General features: G+C 39.8%; 2 long non-coding RNA genes across 2 annotated transcripts; one reads left to right on the forward strand and one right to left on the reverse strand.

Moving 5' to 3' along the window:
- Positions 1–365: 365 nt before the first annotated feature.
- Positions 366–23014, forward strand: LOC311432492. Its single transcript, XR_014690082.1, has 3 exons — positions 366–541; positions 16798–16907; positions 22718–23014. It is a non-coding gene; the product is annotated as an uncharacterized lncRNA (long non-coding RNA).
- On the reverse strand, positions 11313–18475 carry LOC311432493. Its single transcript, XR_014690083.1, has 2 exons — positions 18330–18475; positions 11313–11576 (listed from the first exon to the last, which is right to left on the reverse strand). It is a non-coding gene; the product is annotated as an uncharacterized lncRNA (long non-coding RNA).
- Positions 23015–23550: the final 536 nt, after the last annotated feature.

Genomic DNA, 23550 nt, shown 5'->3' on the forward strand with positions numbered 1-23550 from the left:
TAAACAAACAAACAAAAAATAAATAAAACACAATGCTTTGCACATTAATGGAGTGTTTTGTCTGGAAGCTTACCAGCAAAAAAAGCAGACTCAACAGCGTGTGTCCCTTACTTCCTTGCAGCTCGGTTTGCATCTTCTACTTCCTTTTCTTTGCTCTTCAAGCTGCCATGAGATGTCTTTCAAGATGTGGACACAGAGCAGTAAGTGATGGAAAGTAACCCTGGACAGACATTATGTCCTAAGCCAGTACAACCTGCCACTGCAGCATATTAACTTAAGGAGGTTCACAGAGGAAAGATTTATCAGCGTGCCAAGTCTTCTGATAAAAGGTGACCTACTGTCTTATCCAGCCATATTTTTATTTCATTTATTTCTGAGCCATCAGAGTCAACAGCAAGAGGTGAAGCATCCCCATGACCGTGGCAGGAGGAGGCAGTCTGTGAAAGGCAGAGGAAAGGCACAGGCTGACAGGTTCAATGAGCTGCCATGCACCAGCACAAGTCATGAGGAAGAGAGAGGAGAGCTATGGAGTAGGTAAGAGGTAAGAACAATTTTCAGAAGAGGCTTATGACAGGCATGTTCAGAGAGAGAGTACAGGTGGAAGATAGCCTTGCCTTGGAGAAGGAAGATCCATTGAATCAACCATCTCTGAAAGCTGATGAGACTTCGCTGCCTAGCCATGATCAGCTCTTTGAAACATATCATCAGGGTTCAAACTGTTGTTAAAAAGATCATCCTGTCCCTTTCTGAGACAATTTGTGCATCTGTGAAGCCAGTAACATCTTTGTGTGTTCAACAAAGCAGAGAAAACCTATTTAAATTAAATAGCTTTAGTACAAAGAGGATCTGAGAGTGGCCAGATTTATATTATTAACATTTCCCAGGAGTGAGGTTCCACAGTGGCAGGCTGATGTAATTACCAGAAGTGAAGTTGCAAGTCCCATTGAAAAGACCAAGAGATTTGCTAGCAACTTCAAAGAGGTAAAGATTTGTGTGGATTTGCACTGGGATAGAAAATGTGATGGGTTAGAAAGTCAGGTCCTCTAGTGTCTTTAATCTTTTGTGAGCTTTATCCAGACATTTTAGTCTACAGTGGATTTAAATTAAGTTGCAAAAGACACTTCCTAAACTTTCTATCTGAATGTTTTAGTATGTGAGTTTTACACTATTATCTTTAAAAAACGACCTTTTTGAAGCTTTTCGGATTAATGGCTTGTGGACATGTAATGCTGGCTTAGCATTGTCACGGAACTTACTTTCATGATGTAGAGATAGATGATGATCTAATAGTGATTTGTCTTTATCCAGGAAATTCACATATGTATTTAAATGTGGAAGAAAGATCTTGGGATGAACCAGTAAATTATCAAAACTGACAGGTCAGGATAAAGTATACTAAAAAGGCATTTGAGAGAATGTGTAATACTAAATATGTTACAGAGAATCTGTGAAAGCATATTATCAGTTTTGTAGACTCTCTGGGGCCCTTTTTTTATTGAGTAATATTTCTGAAGTAATTATGCAGAATAATTCTCAGTTATTTACAATTGATCATGTGTCAGGTTTTGTGACTATTTGTTTTTTAATAAAGGTAACTGTAAAATGTGAAAAAGCAGGCAGCCAAGATAAAAAAAGGTCATTCTTGTGATTTAATGGAGCCTTGGGTCCATATGTATATGGAGTGAAGCATTACTTATTCTCAGTCCACGCACCTTGAAGAGATATCCTGGAGGATCCAGTGGTCTGAGGATGCCACCTTTCTTTTACAGCTAAGGTGGGTATCCCTTCTATAAAGTAATAGGAGCCAGATTTTTAGAAATGGCTGGAGAAAGATTTCTTGATCAGGAGGTTCTTTTCACTTCAAAGTGAAGAAACTTTGAAGACAAAAACTGTCTTTAAAAGATTTCCAGCTCTCATTCAGGCCTTTTGAATGGTCAGCTTTTCGTTCTGACCTTTAGGTTCCAGAATAATTTGAAAAATATATCATTATGAGAATTTTACATGGGCCTGGGTCAATCACAGGCAAATTAAGGTTTCAGTCATCATCATGGCAAATAGTCTTCCTTTAAAATACATATTGTGTAACTGTTTTCACTGTGCCTTGGTTTTTCTCTGTGTTCAATGTCAGTAAAGGTATTTACTCAACAGAAATATCATGTGGTTAAAACTGCCTTGCTTTTTGAGACTTCTGGAGCGATGTCAACATAGTGAGCTGCGCATTACTGGCTATTTACCTTCAAACAGTCTGTAGTGGAGTAGTCACAGACAGATATTTTCCAAAGAGCAGGCAGAGAGACCTCAGAAGGAGTTTGAATTAGGCATGCTCCGCTTTGCTTTCACTCCCCCTGAGCGTGGATTATTCTGTCCTCCTCTCAGTTCAGGACAGAGCAAGAGTAGTTGTGATTCAATACAGTGAGCCCCATGTTCTGAAGCAGCTGTAACTGTGCATGACTTCATGGTAAGTTAGAACAGCCTCTGAACTCTTTCTTTAATATTTATATAAGTATACTGAATCCACAATCCTTCACTGGCATAAGCAGCAGCATATAGATGACATAGTAGTACATTTTACCTGTATATTCTGTCTCTGTCATCAAAACATTCAGACATAAGCACATCTGTACAAAGTAAAATGAGGTGTCTTCCACTGGGCTCTTTCCTGACATGCACAATTTTGTGATTAGAAAGAGTACGATTTTCCAAGAGGCAATTGACTACAGAAGATGCCAGACTGAAGGGATTTAATTTTCTTGTTCATTTGAACACTGTCTGAAGAGAGAACTTTAGTCAGGACAGTTTGCAGCCACATTAAGGCTCACTTAAAATCTAGCCTTTGATTCTGCATTTAAGAAATAAACGTGTTCTCAAATAGATATATACATGGACAGCAAAGAAAACCTGTCTTAAAAGGCAACAAGGTGAAATTGCCTATAAAATTATTTAGAATGCTAATAAACTCTAGATTTACTTGCAGTTGCAATGGAGATCATCACCTGCCCGCTTGTAAACTATTATGGTGTAAATCTGATATACAGAGGGTGTGAGCTAGTAGAGCTGACCTGACTTCAGCCTCGTGGAAACATTGGACTCAGTGAAGCAACCTCAGTAGGAGATGAAGATCTAACTCTGCAGTCAAACTTCTCCAGATGTCAGCTGACTTTTTTTTTGTCCTTGTTGATCTTGTTAAAAAAAAAAAAAAAAGCTATTGAAAATAGAAGAGGCATAGTTACAGATCTCATTCCTCTCAGAGCTAGTTTCTCCTGTGTGTAAAGACACAGAGTGTGGTGGTAGGTACCCCTGAAGTCAGGAAAAGGAAAATAAAATAGGGAACACGATTGCAATGAAGATAAAGCTCAAAACGTGGAAAGACTGCGGAGAGGAGGCCATTGTGGATGTCAGCATCTTGCTGCAAGGTCCTCCTGGGATAAGAACACGGCAAAGCTTCATTTCCAGAATCACCCTTCTGAAAGGGAAACAAAAGGGTAGATCATCTAGGGCTACTAGTGAGGTGGGGACACCTTCATGGAGCACTTTTGAGTTTTCCACTTCACAGCCGCCTAGGCACTGTGTATTGATCATCCACTGCAGAAAAGGTTAGCCGTGACCACCAAATGCTAAATCCATGGGCAGCTTTCCTGCTCAAAGGGAAGGGGACAGACTGGGAATGTATAGCTGCCATATAGCTAAACCATGTTGGACACTAAATACTGCCCTGCAAAAATCTATAACACTGCTGTGAAGACAGAGATCCAGCACACTGGTCAGGTTAGCTCTCGATTAGCTCCCTAGGATTATGCAAATGCCAACAGGAGTGGCTTTGTGAGGGCTGATTTGTTTGCTCACCTATTGTCCAAGCAGTCTGAGCCCTGCCAGGTTTGCTGTATCTCCAGTACTCAAATCAAAAGTGCTTTCAGCAGAGTACTAGAGAAATGCTGAAAATAAGTAGTGGGAAAAGATGTGTTGAGGTCCTCAATGTAAAACTGATATGGCAGCATGTATTGTAGATGCAAGAAGCATTAAATCTGGTAGTGTGTCTTGTTCATGAAGTCTGGGTTAAGTCAAACACTTGATCCAGGGCCAAGATCCTCTTGACTTGATCCTCTGGGGAAAGGAAGATTGCCTTCTCTCATGTGTGAGATACAAGCTGCTTTCTTGGGCTGTTGTTACTTTCAAGTAACAATTTTCCTACTGCATCATTGTTCCTGGACATGGGCATCCTGTGGGTCTCTTCTTCTCCCTTTACATGCTACATTATTTGTTCTGGCTCACAGTCTTTACCATAGGTCTTAATTTGTCAGAGGACATTAGGAAAGTATTTTGAAGCCTCTAACTGTCAGTGGCATGTGGAGGTGATGCTCTAGGGCCCTGTTGAGATTAAACATTTACTGCTTGGCTTGTTTGTGATGACAGGGACCTGGCTGGTCTTCTCTTCTTATGCAAACTTGCAGAACTCTGCATTTCAGCAGCCCGGAAAACAACCTTGTCAGCACCACTCCTTGTCTGCAGCAAGGAACAACTTAGCCTGAGAGCACACAGTCTCAGAGCATTGCTCGCAGTGTTCCAAAACAAAACTCTTTCATGAGCTCCCCTGTGAAATATCCTGATAATACCAGTGAAAGGTCTACTGAGTGTGTGTCTCATCTTCACGGGCCCTAGAAATGGCATCTAAGGAAGGTTGGCACTCCTTCCCTCTCAATGGGGAGAAGAGCTTTGCACAAACAAAAAGATGCACATTTAGATGTTCAGACTGAAGTCTGTCAGGACAGGGCTCATCAGTGGGTATTTTCCACTCTACTAGGCTCTCATTCAACTCCCTACCCTACATCTCCCAAGTTATTAGTGAATAATAATTAATGGAGAAGGCTCAGCAGCATATCATATTTGTACTTTGTACCAACTGTGATTGGTACAAAACTTTGTACTAGCTATGATTAGCTGGGTGTATCTATCATACTTGATAAGTTATCTACCAGAGCATTTGGGGACAGCATTATCTAAGGACAAGAAACAATACTTTTTCAGAGCAGAGCACTCAGCTCAGCAAGCTCGCCTTCAATCTCTTTTCCAAAATCTCCCAGGTGTAAACTCATCCCTGTTGCCTCCCATTCCCAGGAAACAAGAGTCATCCATTGCAACCAGGCTCCAAGCACAGTGACACAGCAGCTTGGCATAGGGGGGTTAATGTAGGTAAAGGCTTTGTACAAATGAACAGCTGTTGTTCATCTCCGGTTTACACTGCATTTGCCATATGATTGGGTTTGATTGTTCTTCCACCTGTGAGTCACTGTAGTGCACACAGCTGCGTGTGTACACACTAATGAATTGACTTGTAGCACCCACCATACACTCAGTGGATTGCAAAAAAAACCATTGGCAATTAAACTGGAGATGTGTGGGTAGAACACAGGAAAATGGTCAATTATGTTTAAGTTACCATAATGAGGCTTCTTGGTGAGCTTGTACCTGACACATTACCAGATATTACAACAATTTACCCAACAGAAGTTTTATGACAGACAGAAAGTGTTGTGTTTGTTTTGTTTGTTTGTTTGTTTTCTCCACAGAAGCATAACCAAGTTCTAGCACTCCTTGCCATGCCAGAATTTGTGACAGCCAAAAGTATAAAGTAGTTCACTACAGCCAAATCCTTGGAGGATACATCCTGCTCTTTAGCCATAAACTGAATTGAGGGTAGAAGTATTCTGCAAGGCAGATATCTGTATGCTGGCCTGTTTTAATCTCTTTACGTGAACATTTGCTGCACACTTGACTGATTGGACTAACTATAGGAGATAGTTTATATTCTTCTTTTACAGCAATTTTTCAGATAAAATACAACTCAGAATTAATTACCAACTTCTTGTTATTACTGATATTTCATTACTTGCCTTGAGAATGATCTGTGCATAGAGCCAACAAAACTGCAGTGGTTTACAGGGAAGCCCTCTGGCTGTGTTAGTGTCTAAGCTAAATGCCAATTCATGCAATCATGTTTTATCAATATATACCAAGTTTCTCCTAAAAAGGTGAACTGGAAAAAAATTGCTTTACAGCACTCTGTTAAGCAGACCTTACTGCAGCAGATAAAATACCAAGTCTCATTCAGAATAAGCCGTGAATTGCAATGACAGATAATCAGCCATATATACATGTATATCTAATCTGTGTTAGTTTGGAACCAGCACAGATGGAAAACAAACAAACAAACAAAAAGAGTTATAATGATGGGTGTATGCCAAAAGGCTAAGACAAAACTTCAGGCTGTTCTACCTACTATGCTTCTCCCCCACCCCCCACCCATTGTTCTGAGGGTATCTATGTGCCTTTCTGGATTCAGATCTCCAAGTGGAATGTGATCCCTTTGAGAACGGGAAGGCACAGGCAGGCAGGATGCTTTCTGCTCCTCCCCAAGGCTGTTGCATCACAGCCTTTGAGTCAACACATTTCAGACCTCACACAGAGAGAAGAGATGGCTCTTTACCTATACAAGCACTGGCATAATAGCTTTAGGTAGCTTTCCCCAAGGCATTTTGCTGAGGTCATACATGAGTCACAAATATTTCCCAGATCACTAAATTGTCTGGAAGGCTGTTGTGTGCTTTACAAATAAATTTATTTATTTATTTATTTATTACTGTAAGGCAGAAGTTAGCTAAAAGAAGATTTTACAAAATTATGCCTGAGTCACTTGACCACAACTACATCTTGCACTGAAAGTCAGAAACAGAAGAATAACACCTCTGCTTCTCTCTTTGTATACCACTAGGTTGTGTTTTTGTTTGTTTGTTTGTTTGTTGTTTTGTTTTGTTTTACCAGCTAAGAAAGCATTTCTGGGGGAACTTCCTGGAAGGGATGCATCTCCAAGGGAAATAGAAGAAATTTCTTTGTTGTAACTCTTGAGGTACTATGGGGGAGAAGGGAATTGCTGGAGGAAGGGTCAAACTACCTGGAAACAGATTAACAGAGGGGTTTGCTAGCTGGTATGATTCAGAATCAGACTGAGGGTAGTCTGGGGATGAAAGAGTACTGGAAAACTTTGAAGAGGTTCCTGATGTCTTAGATATTCAGAGAAAGGAAATTATCATGCTATTTATTGGAATTGACTGTTAGGTAGTGAAAAGTCTCAATTTCTGGCAAAGCAGCAAAACCAGCAATGTATTTGCTGCTTTCTTTTAGAAGACCACATGCAGCAGTTGTTTCAGCTGCATGCAACAAACTACTTGAGCTCAATGTTGAAAGCTAACAGCTTTCTTAGAAACAGCACAACAGAGTGAATGACAAGAAAGTATTAAAGGAGTGCAAGGCTCTCTTACATTGGATAATGCTCCTGCTAACATTTGTTGAAACATGTATCCTTGATTGGGGATGACATTTTGTCATTTCTGCAGATGAACAGAATTCCTCTGATGAAGAATCTGAAGTTAAAGCAGAGCCAAGATTTTTCAATGACGTTAATAGGGCCCAGGCTGAGCTTTCATGCTGAAATAGCAACAATTCACAGGAAAAAAAAGTAGCAAGTTAAGAAAGCAGTCAGGAGGCCCTGGAAGGGTGTAAACTATGCAAAACTCTGTTCTTCTATTCAGCACCTTGTTCCAGCTCCTCTCTGTTTCTCCTCTGTCTTTTTTCTCATGCCCTTATTTTCCCACCCAGCCTCGAACAGAAGGCATATACATTCTTACCGTGTCTGTGTTGCAGGGCACAAATGACTTCTTACAGTGTGGGTTAGGTGTGTGCTTAGCTGATGTTCAAATTATACTCAGTTTTCTACAGAGCAAAAGTAACTGAATAACTAAGAATAGCCCCCCCCTTTTTTTTTGTTACTTCATTTCTTGTTCCAGGATAGTGCCTTCAAGAGGGATAATGACCATATTCATATCAGTGTTCCTAATTAATATGGCTTGTGATATTGTCTGGTTGCAGATGCTAAACAAATATGAAGTTAATTTAAGTGCTTCCATGTGAATCCCCTCTCTTACTATGTACAAGACAGGGAGACATGGTTGAATCCTTGGGCAAAGAGATGACGCCCAAACAAGGAAAATTTTAAATAATCTTATTGTTGCTTTTGGGCTGACTAACAGAAAGAGCAAAATACATTTCTGATGAACAAGTCTTAATTTTCTTTTCAAAAACAAAGTAAATAATACAGATCCTAGATGTATTTCTGTACTTCAACAACTCTGCCTTAAATATTTTATAAGCCCTCTGGCCACCAGTAAGTTTGTGCTACAGCTGGGAAATTCTCTGAGTTCTGATCGAGGTGTAATCTGAAGAACTGCAAGAAACATTCTGAGACACAGAACTTTTTCCTTCAGTGAACTGATGTCAGGTCCAATACAGTTTTTGCATACAAATGCATATATATATACACATGCAAGTATGTATAAATACAAAATGTATTTCTGCATGACCTTGTGTTTAGGTATGTGCTCTGTATATGTTCCTGACAGTGTTGCCTTGCACTGCAGGGCAGCATTTCAACGAAGTGTAATTATTTTATTATGGAGAATCAGGTCACTGTTGTATAGGAGTGGAAATAAAATCAAAAAGTACTCCTCCTCACTTCCCCTAGCAAGAAGACTTTCAGGTTTGAGCCTTCTGACTGGAGGAAGCTGTTAGTTGTCGTCTTCCAGACAGATCTCATACCTGTGTTTGGCTGTCCTTATGGTAAGCAGGCTCTTGGCTCAACTGATTGGCACAGCTGAGTAATTTCATCAGCCTTGCTTCAGACAGCAAGAGGCAAGGAAAGAGCTGGGCCTTCAACCAGGCCTCGTGTTTCAGTCTGTACTCGCTTCGGACATACACATCAAATGCACCCTGGAGAAACAGTAAAGAGAAACGGGTCTGAGTTTCCCCCTGCTATGGCCCTTACCAGTTTTGTGGTGTCATCTGCCTGAGCCAACCATGCAGAAAACTGGGGCTGGATATGAGAAACTGTATTTTTCATTCTGCTTGGGCAGGCCTAAGTCAGCACACTACATGTAAAACTGGAAAGTTGCAGGGGTCACAGTTCCAGCATATGCACCTTTATCAACAACAACAACAAAAAAAAAACAACAAACATTCACTGCAAGAAAAAAAAAAAACAAAACAAAAAACCACACATTTTAACTGACAGTTTAGTTTGCTTTTTATGTCTGTAGATGCTGTTTTGCATCAGTGATTATCCACATTGTTTGACTTTTTATACTAATATCAAGTGCATCAAAACCCTATATTTCATTTTGGAATAAGAGCTTCTATCCTATTGTACAGTGTTACTTGTTTTCTCTTGGTCAACGTGTGCCTTTTAGACATGCTGTATGTAGTGTAAATAAGCCCTCTTGCATCTAAACCTGGAGTCCTTTTTCAGCTGTAGACTTGCACTGTTATAAAAAGATTTTATTCCTCCAGTTTTGCATGTAGACTGGCTCTCAAGCTCCCTAGGTTTTGTGACTCACCTAAAAAGCCCGTGGGAGAGTTCATAGATTTTTATCGCCAGTGAAGAGTTGTGGTGTTTTCCAAAAAAACTGCTGATGTACGTACAATAATTTGTGCCTGTACATCCAGAAGCGTCCTCTTTTGGCAGTAAGGAGTGCAATGGAAACAAAACAGTGGTATTAGAAATAATTTCCTTACAGGGTGCTATGTCAGATCCAGGCTGAACTGAGAATGAATTAAACTGTTAACCCAATAGTTCTCCGTCAGATTAAGTAGACTGGGTTGATGATCCCAGGCAAGAACATCTCACACTTTATTTCCTGCAGATTACAGAGGCTTCTCTTGGCAATGAGACACTTTCTCTCCAAGAAAACTGTGAGCAGCTTAAAGATAATACCCTGCAGTAACAGCAGCAAATCAAGGCTCAGCATCCAATGTGGTTTCTCAGCCCAACTTCCTAGTGGATCAGGAAAGTCACAGATACCACCCCATAGCCATAAGCTGCGTGTGTTGTGGGTCTATGTTAAAGCTGTTCATTGTATCACTTGCTCTTTTGGACAGCAGTGAAATCAACTTAAATTTGTAACATACATAAATTTGTGACATATATTAACCTTTAGAAATCTGAGTCTAGACCCTACCCTAGAAACCATCAGCTTGCCACAGGACTGCCAAAAGATGGCCTGGTTTAAACAACACAGTGCTGGGCCAGCAATCAACTAAAAGTCACTGCATTTTATGACTGGTATCTGTAAGAGATAGCAGTTTTTAGCTTTCCTTTTGTGTTTGGCTTTGCTGAGAGCCAAGAGCTGCCGCACACACACACAGGGCAGTGATTTGCAGCAGTCTCAGCTTGTTCTGTGTATGTGGCATCTTTTCCCCAGATAAGATGCACACACTTGTCAGGCTTGCCATGTCTAACTTCCAGAAGGTAGGGAAGTTGACCACCCTGTATATCGCCTTCCAGAAGCTTCTGAGTTGTCATCTTATCTGTTATTTCTCTTCATCATTTCCAAACTAACTCATGCACAAGCAGTATGACTAAAAAAGATCAGTTATACAAAAGAAATGCCCTGTTACCCATTTCTGTTGCCCATTTCTTCATCATGTGTCATTCTGGCTGTTCTTTAAAAAAAGAAGGTATCTTCTAACATAACAATGATGATGAGAAAAAACTTCTTCCTCTTTGTCTCACACATACACACACTGAGTTGTCTGTTACACATTTTCACATGCTCATCTCCTTTCTCCCTCTCTTGCATGCTCTTACACCCTCTTGGAGGTCCTGCTTTCTTATGGGTATGTTGGCACACAAAATACAAATCAGGACAAAAGACATGCACATGTCAATTAGCCAGGCTGATTTTTACTTGTTGTGGAAAGAACTTCAAAAAAGGAAAAGGCATTGTGTGCTGACAGCATAGCAGTCAATGATAGGGGAATATTTGTTTTTATAGGTGAGCTAACCCAGTACCAGCAGTCCTGACCTGTCTGGCCATGAGTGCACTGAGCTGGAGGAAAACACTCTACTTTCCCAAGAACATGCTTAGGTTATCTTTTCTTAACCTTGCAGATTGTTTCCCCAGCTTGTTTGTGTTGTTTTACCCTCTGCCCATTTGAGGTGTGTTTCTGGTTCAATGCCTCTGTAAAGGCCAAAAGAATTAGAACTGCTGAAAGAAATTCAGTACTGAATTACCCTTGTGTTGTTCAGACTTTGTTATGGCTTCAGTTCATTAAAACCAAGAGATGGACAGCTGGAAGAGAGAGAGACCAGCTAGAGGGGGCCACTTGGGGCTGGATGGTGGTTAAGTCTTTTTCCTTTTGAAAAAAGCATGATAAAAAAAAGTCAGAGCTGTGAAATGGGAGGCTAAGTAGGAAATGACATATTCCAGACAAGCTGGAGAAAGAGTGATAAATGCTCCGTGCCCCAATTTTCTTAAGTGTTTCATTTGCAGGTCCCAGTAGTAATGCAACTCAATCAGCAGATGGGTACATTGCATCCCTGCTTCAGTTCTCCAGTTCTCTGAGCTCTTTTGATTTATTTCTCCACACAGATCTCAGTCCTCTGATGTCCCTGAAAGGCCACCTCAGCAGATCCCACTGTTGGTGTGGCAGACTGCTTGCAGGTCCTGTCAGATCTGGGCATTCCTGTGGGCCTGCGGGCAAGAGCATTTGCAGAGTGGGATACAGCTTTCATGTGTTCACTGCATCAGTCCAAATCAGATGTGCAGAGCACAGGACAAAGACTTCAGCAGAGCAGAGACAATATCCTCCCAAAGGTTAGGAGAGATGCAGCCAGCTGAGAAATGTGGGAAGCAAGACTGAACCCCTAATATTTCTCAGTTCTCACAAACCTGAGATTTTTTCTGTTGGGTGGAAAGCTTACTTTTGTATAGCTATTCCAAATCAAACTTCACAGTCTACTTAAGCAAAATTATCAAGACCACCTAAAATAGGAGTAGAGCCCTTGAATCACAGTAACAATTAAGTGGCTTTTTCCTATCTATTCTCAAAAAGCTTTCTGTTGCTACATTAGTAATTGCAACAACAGAAAGAGGATCATTGTAACAGGCTCATCTATTTTTAACAGCAAGCCAGGATGAAAACTGTTCTCCCTTTTCTGTGTTAAACAATTATTTCTCTTTTGCTTCCCTCTCCCCATATTTAATAATTTCATTACTGAAAATGGAGGAAAGTAGAAGAATGCAGAGAAAAGAAATGACGGAGAGGAAGTTCCTGTATGAAAAAGGCCTGTTTCATCCACTTCCGCAAAAAAAAAAAAAAAAAAAAGAAAACTTTGACAACTAAACTTTGAGACATCATTTTTAGTTCTGAAAGAATTTAAATTTGAAAATCATGAACCAGTTCTGTTAAACTATTGGAAATAAGTTCCATAGTTTGGTAATATGTAAGTATGTGCTAAATAACACACCTTATGAATAACAAGATGTGACTGAATACTCCTTTATTTTGAAAGAAACAATCAAAATATTTTTGAAGTTACTTCTGTCTAGTGTGTCAGAGTTTATTCTGTCTAGCGCGTCAGAGTTTACTAAACTGTTTCCTAGGCTCTTCATCAAAGAATGGTAAAAAAACATATGAAATATAATTTTGAAATAGCTACATACTAGGAAGAACAGATGGTGCATTCATATACCATGAAATTGCAAAATTTTAGCAACCTTGAATATTAAGTTCTTGAGTTGTAACTCATTTGCACTGGAAACTTAGTTAACAAGTCAGAAAAAAAAAAAAAAACACAGAATATTGCATAGTTATAAAAGAATTGGGTGCTGACAAATTAAATAAAACACATCTATTTTTATGTTCAGTCCCGATAACAATACATTTTTTCATTTTAAAATATAAAGAGAAAAAGAATTCAGATCTTTCCAGACTTGGCCAGGACACCTGATTCACAATGGAAAATATTTTTAAGTCTTATGTCAGCATTACTTTGTTCAGAATTAAGGACTGTGGTACTGAAATCTTTCTTTTATGATAGCACTCTTTCTCTCACCAGTTCTCTTTCCCATAATAGCATCTTGTGCTGGAGATGCAACACAGCAGCATTTCAGTTCACTCAGCTTTTCACATCAGTTTTCACTGCATTTGAATGCAAATTTACATAAGGAAATACATCTTTGATGCAAGCCAGTGAAACCATGGAGGAATAGAATGAAAGTTCAAAACCAAATTTCCCACACAAATTGGTCTGAATAGATTTTAAAATAGATCTATTTAACAACTTTTTTTTTTTTTTGGTTTATTTCCAAGGTGTCACAGCAAGCATTTAATGTCCGCTGTTGCAGACTCAAGTCTGCCTTTCAATTTGACTAGCTGTTCCTGTCATTACTTCATATCTGGAACTGAATGACAAACTATTATGAATATATCAGCAAAATTAGGCTCTTGAAAGATAATTAAAATGAATGAACTGGGAAACAAAATTATCAGCACTGAAAAAATGTTGTCACTCAGACAAATGTTGAAGAGTTGGTATCAGAAGCTAGAAAAAAAGTGACAAATTCTTAGCAATAGTGCACTTCACCACAAGATACAAACAGTGGGGTTGAGTCTATCTAGATCTCCCCAAGATTTTTTTTTTTTTCACCTTGGGTCAATGAATTCTTTGAGCACATTTGTAAGTCATCTCTAACACTTTCTGGCACAAGCCAAAGTTCCACTTAGGTCAATGTGACTTCGATAGTACAACAAATGCAGGGCTTGTGTAAGACCAGCCAAAATGTACATCTTTGGCTTACAGCTATTCTTTTATTGTATAAATAAATACAGGGGGTTGGAAGTAGGAATCACTGAGAATCTCATTAGAAATCCATTTTCTGCAAAATTTCCAGAATTATATATTTTCTGTGAAATGTAGTTCTTTAGTCCCATAATTTACAGCCAGCATATATCTGGTACCCTGGACACTTCTGGTATCTTAGTAGACAAGGAGGGCATGGGACTTGCATACATTTCCCTTTTGCTCTTTTACACAAACATTTTGGAAATTGGATAGGTCAGACATGAAGACTGACCATGATTTTACCCCTCTGTTTCTTTTAGAAAAGATTGCTGGTGCCATTGCAAACCTGGGAGTTGGTAAATGATGATGCCTAACCAGAAAACTCTCTTCAGGAAAGTATCACCATTAATTATTTTTCATTCAGGTTTACAGGCATTTCCCCAATCTTTTCAATAATAGTCACCAAAGAAGTGCACCAAATTTTGCGGTGCCTCAGAGCTCTTTGTGTCACCACAATCCAGAAAAACTCAAACATGGGTCCCTGTGAACTTGAGAGTACCATCTCTACCAGGTAAACTGTTCAGCAAACAAACAGGAGATAAGCTAAGCAAACTCTGTCTTTGCAGTTGTATACAGGTCTCTGGATTAGGAGACAAGTCAACAAATGTTATCACTTCTGTTTATGTGCACTTGTTTATAAGAGCGCAAGAAACAGAGTATGGTCCTTTCCCTTGTTTTCACCTGCAGCAAAAGGTCAATATCAATGTATGTTATCTGTCTTGACTGTCTCAACCAGTGAAGAGAAACACAACATTTCAGCTTATCTAAAATAATAGTAGACATGCATCACAGGTTTTAATATCTGAGAATATTAGAGACATGATGATAACATTTCTTTGCCATTGCAATATTATTTTGTAGCTGTTATCAGTACCCTCTGTTATCAAACACTAATGAGAAATCAATTCAAACCAAGGTGGCCCCATCTCACAACTTTGTTCTCTATCTTCAGCACATGGTCACTTCATCAGGTTTCACTGAGTAGTCACCTGGCTCAACACTAGCATAACTTCCCAGTGACATCACCTAGATATTTCAGGCAGAGAATCATGGTCCTGGACCTGCTTGGTCCTCTTGTTTGACACCACTCTGGAAACTTCAGCTGACCCATCCTGACTTCAACTTTCTCAACAACCAAACTCACATTGAAAAGTTCAGTTTAAACTAGTTCTCTCAAGGAATGCTGGTGCTACCTAAATGATCTGATTTTCTGATTTCTGCTATATGTAGTATGAATTTGTAAGGTTTCTTCAAACTCGGAGCAAGTACTATGAGAACTGATCTTCATTGAGATCCTGGCATGTACTCCAATGCGATTGAGAGCAACAGCTTCAAAGCTGTTTCTTCATCCTTTCTAACCACACTGAAAGTACCACTTCCCAATTATCTTAGTTTTGAACTGATTCCTTTTGTTGTTTTACCCTTCCCCTTTTCTACAGAGTGGAAGATTTCCCAATTAAAGACTGTCCTAGAAACATACAGTTGAAAATAACATCTCCTGGATGTGGCAGGCTCTGCAAAAATCTGACAAAGCTAGAAAAGAGAAAGATTCTTTTTTCCCCGCCTCATTACAGTAATCAAAGTCAGCCATTTCATCCCCTTGAGTCAGCCCAGCTATGTGAAGGTTATGGGCCAGGCTGCAGGACCTAGCCTTATTCAGAATTACATTGGAATCAAATTCTCATTAGACTGGCTTCTTCTCACTTTTTTCTTTCTTTGTTTTGTTGCCTCTTCAGGATGTAATGTTCTACAAGTAATTCACAGTAATTAAGCCTGTCCTAGAAACACAGCTTAAGAGGATGAGATTCTCTTGCCAAGAGTTTTGTTTATGCTATTTGCTTCACTGTACCTTCAGTTTATTGCATAGTAGTTATACAGTGCATGTAACTCTTACCACTTGCTTGGAACATATTGGAAAATCATAATTTTTCTATGAGAAAACAATTGAAAAAAATAGCTGCCCTGCTTTCCCCTCACCCCTCACCCCCCCATGGGAAATTCAGAATTTGCATAAGAAAATTAGATACTGAATACAATGGGCCCAAATAGATTTCCACCTGCTTAATACAATTGCATTCCTCAAATGCTACTTCATGGCAATAAAGGGATATATTCTCCTAGGCTCCTTTACCAGGTCAGTGGAAAATACCAGATGCCTCCAGAAAATCATTCCTCTCAGTTCAGGTATATCTGCCAGCTATGTAAATTAGATAGGCTCAACCTAGGCACAAAGTTTTTTCCTGCCGTCCCACCATATTGCCAGTAGAAAATTTCCCCACATTTACCCTGCTATCCTATTTTCTGGCCTTTCCTTATCAACCTGTCCTCCTGGCCTATACCTACCTCTCTTATCATAAACACGTGTTTTTAGAGCAATTCCATGTCCTTGGAGAAGATCCCTCAGACACTTTGCACTTAACCATTTCTCTTTGAATTAGGCTGATTGTAGCTCTCCTTTATTGGTTATTAAGTGTATACAAACTCACCTGAAATTGTGTCAGCTGTTTTAACCAGCTGAGAAACATCTGTTCTTCAGGGTGAATAGCAGCTTGACAATAAATTGCTTGGTATTGAATTGCCACTAAATACCAGGTAAAGGACTTCCAACTGTTCACCCTGCTCTACTCATTTGGTGCATTCCTGTTGCTCTAATTCCATTTTCAAATGCAGTTCCTTGTTGAGAGTTTCTTGGGACCCTTAGGGTCAGAAAATAACTTGTTGCAAGTCCTCTTTCACTCTAGCATTGTTCCTGCCTCTGTCTTGTTGCATCTTTAAAATCTAATTTTCTAGAGGGAACAGCAATTAAAGCTGTCCTGCAGACCTAGCTTCAGAAACCATATTTTATTTTTTTAGTTTTGTTTAGGAAACTGCCTCTTCCCCACTGGTGCTGTCAACTTACACAAACTTTCTGTCCCTTTACTACATAAGCTGGTGGTGAAGAGGAGTCCCCAAGTGCTTTTTCATTACAAAAAGCTTAGTTTCTCTCTCCAATGCAAGACTTCCTAATACATCTAGCTCTAATCAATACTAATTAAATAACTTTTTCACGTTTATTTCCCACTCCTAAGGTCATCTTATGGCCTGAAGAAAGATTTCCCGATGGATCATCTGCACAATACCCAGGCTGACGATTTAGAGAACTTCCAAAGTTGTAAGTCACTGAAGAATTAAGCCAGAGGTGAGCGCTGGATCTCACTGTATAAACATGTGCTTATGTCATTTATGTCACTTTTATATAAGTCCCCTGTCTTTGCAGAAACTTTGTATAGGCAGCTCTAGGCAAATGAAATTTCTTAATTCATAACACATTGCATAAAGTTTGGTTTGTATGGGGAAAGTGACCCTTGGCTCCTATCAGTGTGGTTGGAAATGCATAAGGCAAAGGATTCAGCTCATCTCAGTTATTTCTTTCTATAAGGGGTGCCCTGATTCAGCCCAAGTGTTCCTCTGTCTGTGGGACATCAGAGGGAAATCAGAAAACATCTCTTTGTCTGTTGCAAGGCCAAGCCTTGGTGGCCAGGCCCCAGATGGCTTTGGCATAACCACATTACAAAAACCTCACATTTGTGTACACAATTTCAGGGCAGAATGAAAAGTGAAGCATCAGTCAGCACCTCCTATTGTTCATGCCTCCACTTGGGTTGTTTTGTTCCCTATTTCTAATGAGTGCTCTCTCATCGGAATAATCAGACATGGGAAAAGTGATTGTACTGAAAGACAGGATTGTGTGCAAATAAAATTCCCAGTTACAAGATAGACTCATGGCAATGAGTCTGTGTTTTCAAAAATTTGTCAGTGGTAATGACGATGGGTCCAGGCCTGCAAACCTTGTTCCCAGCAGTCAGCGAGGCCCTGCTGGAAGTGCTCTTGCTTTATCATCACAAAAAGGAGAATGAGCAAACATCAGCGAGCATAGGTCAAGAGCTTTCCTTCAAATCCAACTACTATTATTCTTCTGAGTTGTTCTTTGCTTCTAATGGCCCAAGGAAAATGGGGTCCCAGGTGACCCTGCAGCATGATGCTAATACTCTTTATGAGCAGGGTCTTTGGAAGTCAGCCTCTCTCTGCACTGCCACCACAGGAGACGGCCATCACCCTCTAGGGCCTTCAGGTCTTGTTCAGGAAATGCCTGCTGAAGGGAACAACCATTTCTGTGCAGGTGCTGCCCCTTGCTAGAAGTCCAGTAAGCTCTGATTATTGAGCTTTGTCAGAGCTGAGTGCACAGCTCTCCTCTGAACTTCAGTATCTTTCTATAATAAGGTGTAATTTTTCTGCAAATAAATTAAAAAAAAAAAAAGAGAGAGAGAGAAAGAGAGAGAGAGAGAGAAAGAGAGAGAGAGAGAGAAAGAGAGGGAGAGAGAGAAAGAGAGAGAGAGAGAGAAAGAGAGAGAGAGAGAGAAAGAGAGAGAGAGAGAGAAAGAGAGAGAGAGAGAGAAAACTCTTGCTTACAGGGATTCCATATCGCTAAATATTGGCTTATTCCTTCATATTTGTGAAACCATGAAACCCACCTTGCCTTTCTGTTGTAAGAACATCCTCTTTCTGGAGAGACTATCACAAGTGGTATGATCTAGAGATTGCCCTATCCACCTGGACTTACCAGTTTTTCAGATGCTACCTCTCTCCTTGTACCGAGCCTCCCTCCTGTGGAAATGCCTGACTTCTTCTGTACAGGGCACCAGGAAGAAATAGAAATGGGCGCTTGCAGACACTTTGAGCTGTCTCCTGAATAAATGGTAGAAAACTAAAGGATTGCCAGACTGCAAGGATTATTGATTTTATAACTTTCTCAACAGCTCCATCAGCTGTGGTATGTAAAAGGAGCTCATCATTTATAAATTGGGATCAAAGACCTGGTGGGGGCAATAATTAGTTCTGGTAATTTATCATCTGTTTGAGCTTGTCAGGTGGAGAGAGAAAGGCAGTTCTGCATCAGCTCCCCTCCAAAGCTACTGTAGCTAAACCCAGATAGGATGTACAGGTCAGTCATTTGCAGCATATTTCATGTCCTCAGATGTTTTGCCAGTCTTTCTGATACCTGATCTAATTTTGTGAGGTTTTCAGGTGAAAATGAGGCATTTCTTAGCATGCTAAAGTCACCCAGGCCATAGCTTTTCTATCTCCTTAACAGAGCCCCTATCAAATCCCCACAGAGCAACTAAACAAACTGAAATGCAGCAAAAAGACAAAAGCAAAACAAAACAAAACACATAGAAAAACACAAACCTGTGGGCTGTTTTTAATTAGCCTATAGACCATTCAGAGCTCTGCAACTGTGCTGTCCAGAGAGGGAAACTGAGGGCAAACATATTCTCTCCTTGTAGACCTCGTAATGAAAAAAAAAATAATAATAAAAAAAAAAAAAAAAAGAAAAAAAAGAGTTTATTTGAACAGACCAGAAGTCTATGTAAAAGTAATCGCTCTGCTCAGCAGTGCCTGGGCAGGTTGCTGTGAGCAACAGCTAAAGCATCCTTTGTGAGGGCACCCAGAGAATTTGGTTGTACTGATCAGAATGTGCTAGATTAAAATGGGACAAGAAAAGACAAAGGTCAAGGCAGAGAGCCCCTGAGCCTGGAGTTTTCTGACAACAGGAAGCAGATCCAAACTGTGTTGTACAACATCAGAAAGACTTTCACTATGTGCTCACATCTATGATTACAGGTACATACATATTACCAGTAAGCACTTCAAGTTTTTCCTGATATATTTACCCATCCTGTCACAAACACACTTTGCAATACCTGATAATACAGTTATACAATCATTTTTTTTTATTTTATTATTATTTTTTTTTTAATCAGAATTATATCTTTCTTATTTGCTATGTGTCTGGATTCAATTCTATGCTTGCCTATGCTCACAGCTTGGTTTTGCAACCTTTTTTCAAACCTACTTTCCATGTATGACACAGAGGTTTACTTTTTATTTAATATGGACCACTAAAAAATTCCCAGTGGAAGTACAAACTGTTCCAGGAATTTCACATATGCAGGTTGCCATAAAGCATGTATGAATTTGCATTTCTTAATCACATTTCATGGCTCTTCAGATATTCATGGATCACAGGCTGAACAAACAACCATGATCAGAGCTTCATCCAGTAGCAGTTTACAAAAAGCTCACAAAAGCTGTGTTTGGTCACAGGAATAACACAGAAATGCTTGAGAGAAGAAAAATAAAGGGGTGGAGAAGGAAGGGTTGTAGTTTGCTTAGAAAGTTGACCCCTGTGCTTGTATAGACATTTTTAGAAATATTTGTAGAGCAAAATAATTACTCGGCAGAAAGTGGTTAGTTCAAAGAATAAATTTTTACTGTATGGTGATATCCAGCCAACTTTGTGACTTGCCTCAACACTGGAACCTGCAATCCATAATCCATTGCCAATTCAGGGCAAAGGAGAGCATTTGCAGGCACCTCATTTTTCAGCCAGGTAAAAGATATGCTTATTATGAAGCAGACTTGGGGTCAAGTACAATTACATTACTAGCTTTAGCGCACATTGTTTGGAAACTGCTGGAAAGAACATAGCTGCAAAGTGTCCTGCTGGATGTGTACCGAGAATGACATAATGGTTAGCAGACACTTGGGAGGAAAAACAGCAGGCCAAATCCTCAACAAATGCCATAAGATTTTAGAAAGACACAGAAGTATAATTTTTTTTTTGGAAAAAGGATGAAAAGGTTCTTCTTGTGAAAACATGGAAGAAACATGGACAAAGGAGCCTCTGTAGAAGTATCTGTATTTTATGGTCATATGCTGTATCTTCATGACTTTTAACCCAGAAAACCACTGGGCTGGTGAAGTCAGTGGAGTTCCTCCAAGCTCAGTTCATCTGTAGGGAAACTGCAGCCAGAGAAAAACCATCCCAGCTGAGATGCTTTCTCAGAAATATCTGCCATAAGATACTGACAAAGGCAGTGGGACCATTTTGAGACCATGCATATCTAATGTGAAGCCGCCATAGCAAAGCAGCGCAAATGGCATTACACAGGGTGAATTCATGGCTACCTGGAAGGGGTGGTTTACATTTCCAGGGTACCAAGCAAGGCTGCTGATGTGATTTGCAGCTACCTGCTGTCCCATCCACGGAAAAGTTTGCATGCACTGGTATTGTTCATTGTGCAGTTTGCCCCATGCAGCCCGCATCCCTCCCTCCAGCCTTCCTCCAGATAATCACTCTTTTCAGCAGCATGGACTCTTTGATCCCTGCTTGCCTTACCACATAATGAAGTCAGCAGCCTGACAGATGTGCTAGGCAACCCATGTAAAAGGAAAGAGATGTCTCTCTTGTGTTGAGATGAGACATACAGTCTCATCAAACATCAGGGAAGAACTCAGAGGGCACCCTCAAGGTGCCTCTCCTGTGCATGATATCATGGTTCCTGTTTTGTAGTTGCTTCAAGAGAGGTTTACCAAAGTGGGTGAGCAAGTTCAGGACATGAGAAAGTAAAGGAGAAGTCCCAAGGAGGGAGTTTGGTCCTGCAAAGCACCCAGCACCTCTGTACATGAGCACTTCTGTACATGACTAGGGTTGCTGAAGCTGATGGTCACAAAATTTAACTCTTTGCAGGTCTGAGTCTGGTTGTGGGTTAAATCATTTGTCATAGGTCTCAGCTACTTAAAACCCCCTTCTGCATGCAAATACATAATGTGAAGGCCTGTGCATTTCTGCTAAGAATACAACAGGAACCATTTGCCCAATTTTTCTGTCCAGTTTAGTTTGCTGTATATTTCGTAACACTGTTTTATGTCTCTGTTAGAAACAAGAGAAGATGAGAATAAGAAACAGAAGAAAAAACATCTTTAAACAACCAACAGAATTGAAATGAATATGAGAAAGATGACCAGAGGAGAAGCTCTGGTTATCAGAATGTTTAATGCATGTGGCTGCCTTTCACAGGCATGTCCTGCAGTCATTGCGTTATTTTTCACGATGGACACTTTACCTTATACTTGATTGAATCATATCTTTGAAAACAGATGGAGAAAGCAGCAGAAAATGTAAATCCAGTGTACATGGCCAAAATGCAGGGCTGCTTTCTTCTTGCCAGAGTAGAGCCTGGATTTGTTTCTAATGGCGGGCATATAACATTACATTTTTTCTTCAGCTAGAAAGAAGTTAGTTGTACATTGGTTGTGTTTGTTGGTGTTTTGTTTGTTTGTTTGTTTGTTTTGTTTGTTTGTTTGTTTTTGATTACTAGTGTTATTTTTATTTCCATGGGGGGAAAAACAACAACAGTGTGAGCTTGAATTACAGTTGGTGAACTCAGATCAGTTCTGCAGCCCCCAAAATAGCTGGAGAAGTTGACAAAACCGCAACCTCCATGGGGCTCTTCCATTCACATATGCGGCTTTCTTGAGCCAATTACATACTGCCCCAAAGTGATATTTATCAAATTTGTTGCTAGCAAATGCTTGTGGAAAAAATAAAAAATAGGGCAGAACAACAGCTACAAGAACCATTGGAGCGCTGTGCTAGCATCAGCAAATCAGTGTCCATTTGGCCCCATCATGGTGATATCAGAAAGAAGAAAGCCCTTCTGGGTCAAATTCTGCTCTCATTTTCACTGGAATAAATGATGCCTCCAAACTGAGAGTATTGTTGCCTGACCGACTGACCCAGAGGACTTCAGATAGAATCAGGTCTTCTTGACCTGATCAGAGTATAGGAGATTGTCCCAGGCATGCTATGAAGACATAACAGCTGACAGTTTAACAATATTGAGAAATAGAAAAATAGGCTCCCCTATCATTTTTCACCTAGTTCAGATTTGATCAGAGATGTAAACTAGAGTAAAACATGAATACCAATTCTAGATAGGCTTCCAAAACCTCGTTTGCATGATGTTGACTTCAGGAAAAATGATCCAGCCAGTATCTTTGTACTTTATCTGAGGCATTCTGTCTTTTCACATACTTACACTCACCATCACAGCTTCCAAGCATTCTCATCTAATTAATCAAAAACTCTGTCCTTTTGTTTCCTAGGTCACAAAGGAAGAACAGTAAATTAAATAAAGTTATCAGTCGAGAATGAAAGCTGGATTTCTACCCAAGGAACCTAATAATAACACCACAATGCAGATGAAGTTGAAATTGATATAGTTTTTATACACAGAGGCAAACAGTTAAGTGTGAAGCAAGTAAACATCAGATGGACTGAGCTGCACAAACCACTGTCTGAATACTGTTTGTAAATATGGAAATGTGTTGTAGTGGCTAAATTTATCCTAATGTAAGGAAATGAACAAAGAAGTTGGTATTTGGTAACTTCTATAGGCAACATTAGGACTTCCTGTGTGAATTATTTTGGGGTAGTTCAAGATAACATGGTACAGATTAGAGTTGCCATTTCTGGAAAAATTAGGTCAGAATTATGTAGATAAGATGGAAAGAATTTCAGTGGCATTGTATTATTTTCCTGACTTCAAGCCTGACTCACATTTCGAAGCTTTGTTTTATTGTATACCTTGTTTTGGTATGCGGTCAAAACAACCTTTATCCAGAGAAAATGAAAATAAACTGGCTGAGCAAGTAAGATTACACATTGCACTGAATGAAAATAAGTACAGCAAGCTTATATTTGGAAGGAGAGAAATAGTCTTTTGCTGTGAAGCTTTTTACAATTTCAGAAATGATCATGCTGAACCCAGGAAAAATGAGAAGATGGAGATACAACTTGGTAACAGTTTGGGAACTGGGCTATTTCTTGTTCTTGATCTGAGCTATAATATCAGGTGTATTTTGGGACTGTTATGGTATTGCCACTGTAGAAAGCCCTCTTCTCTATATGTTGCCATTTGTCCTTCTCAGATTTCATC

The sequence above is a fragment of the Aythya ferina genome (genome assembly GCF_964211825.1).
Source record: "Aythya ferina genome assembly, chromosome: 2".
Classification (NCBI taxonomy): Eukaryota; Metazoa; Chordata; class Aves; order Anseriformes; family Anatidae; genus Aythya; species Aythya ferina.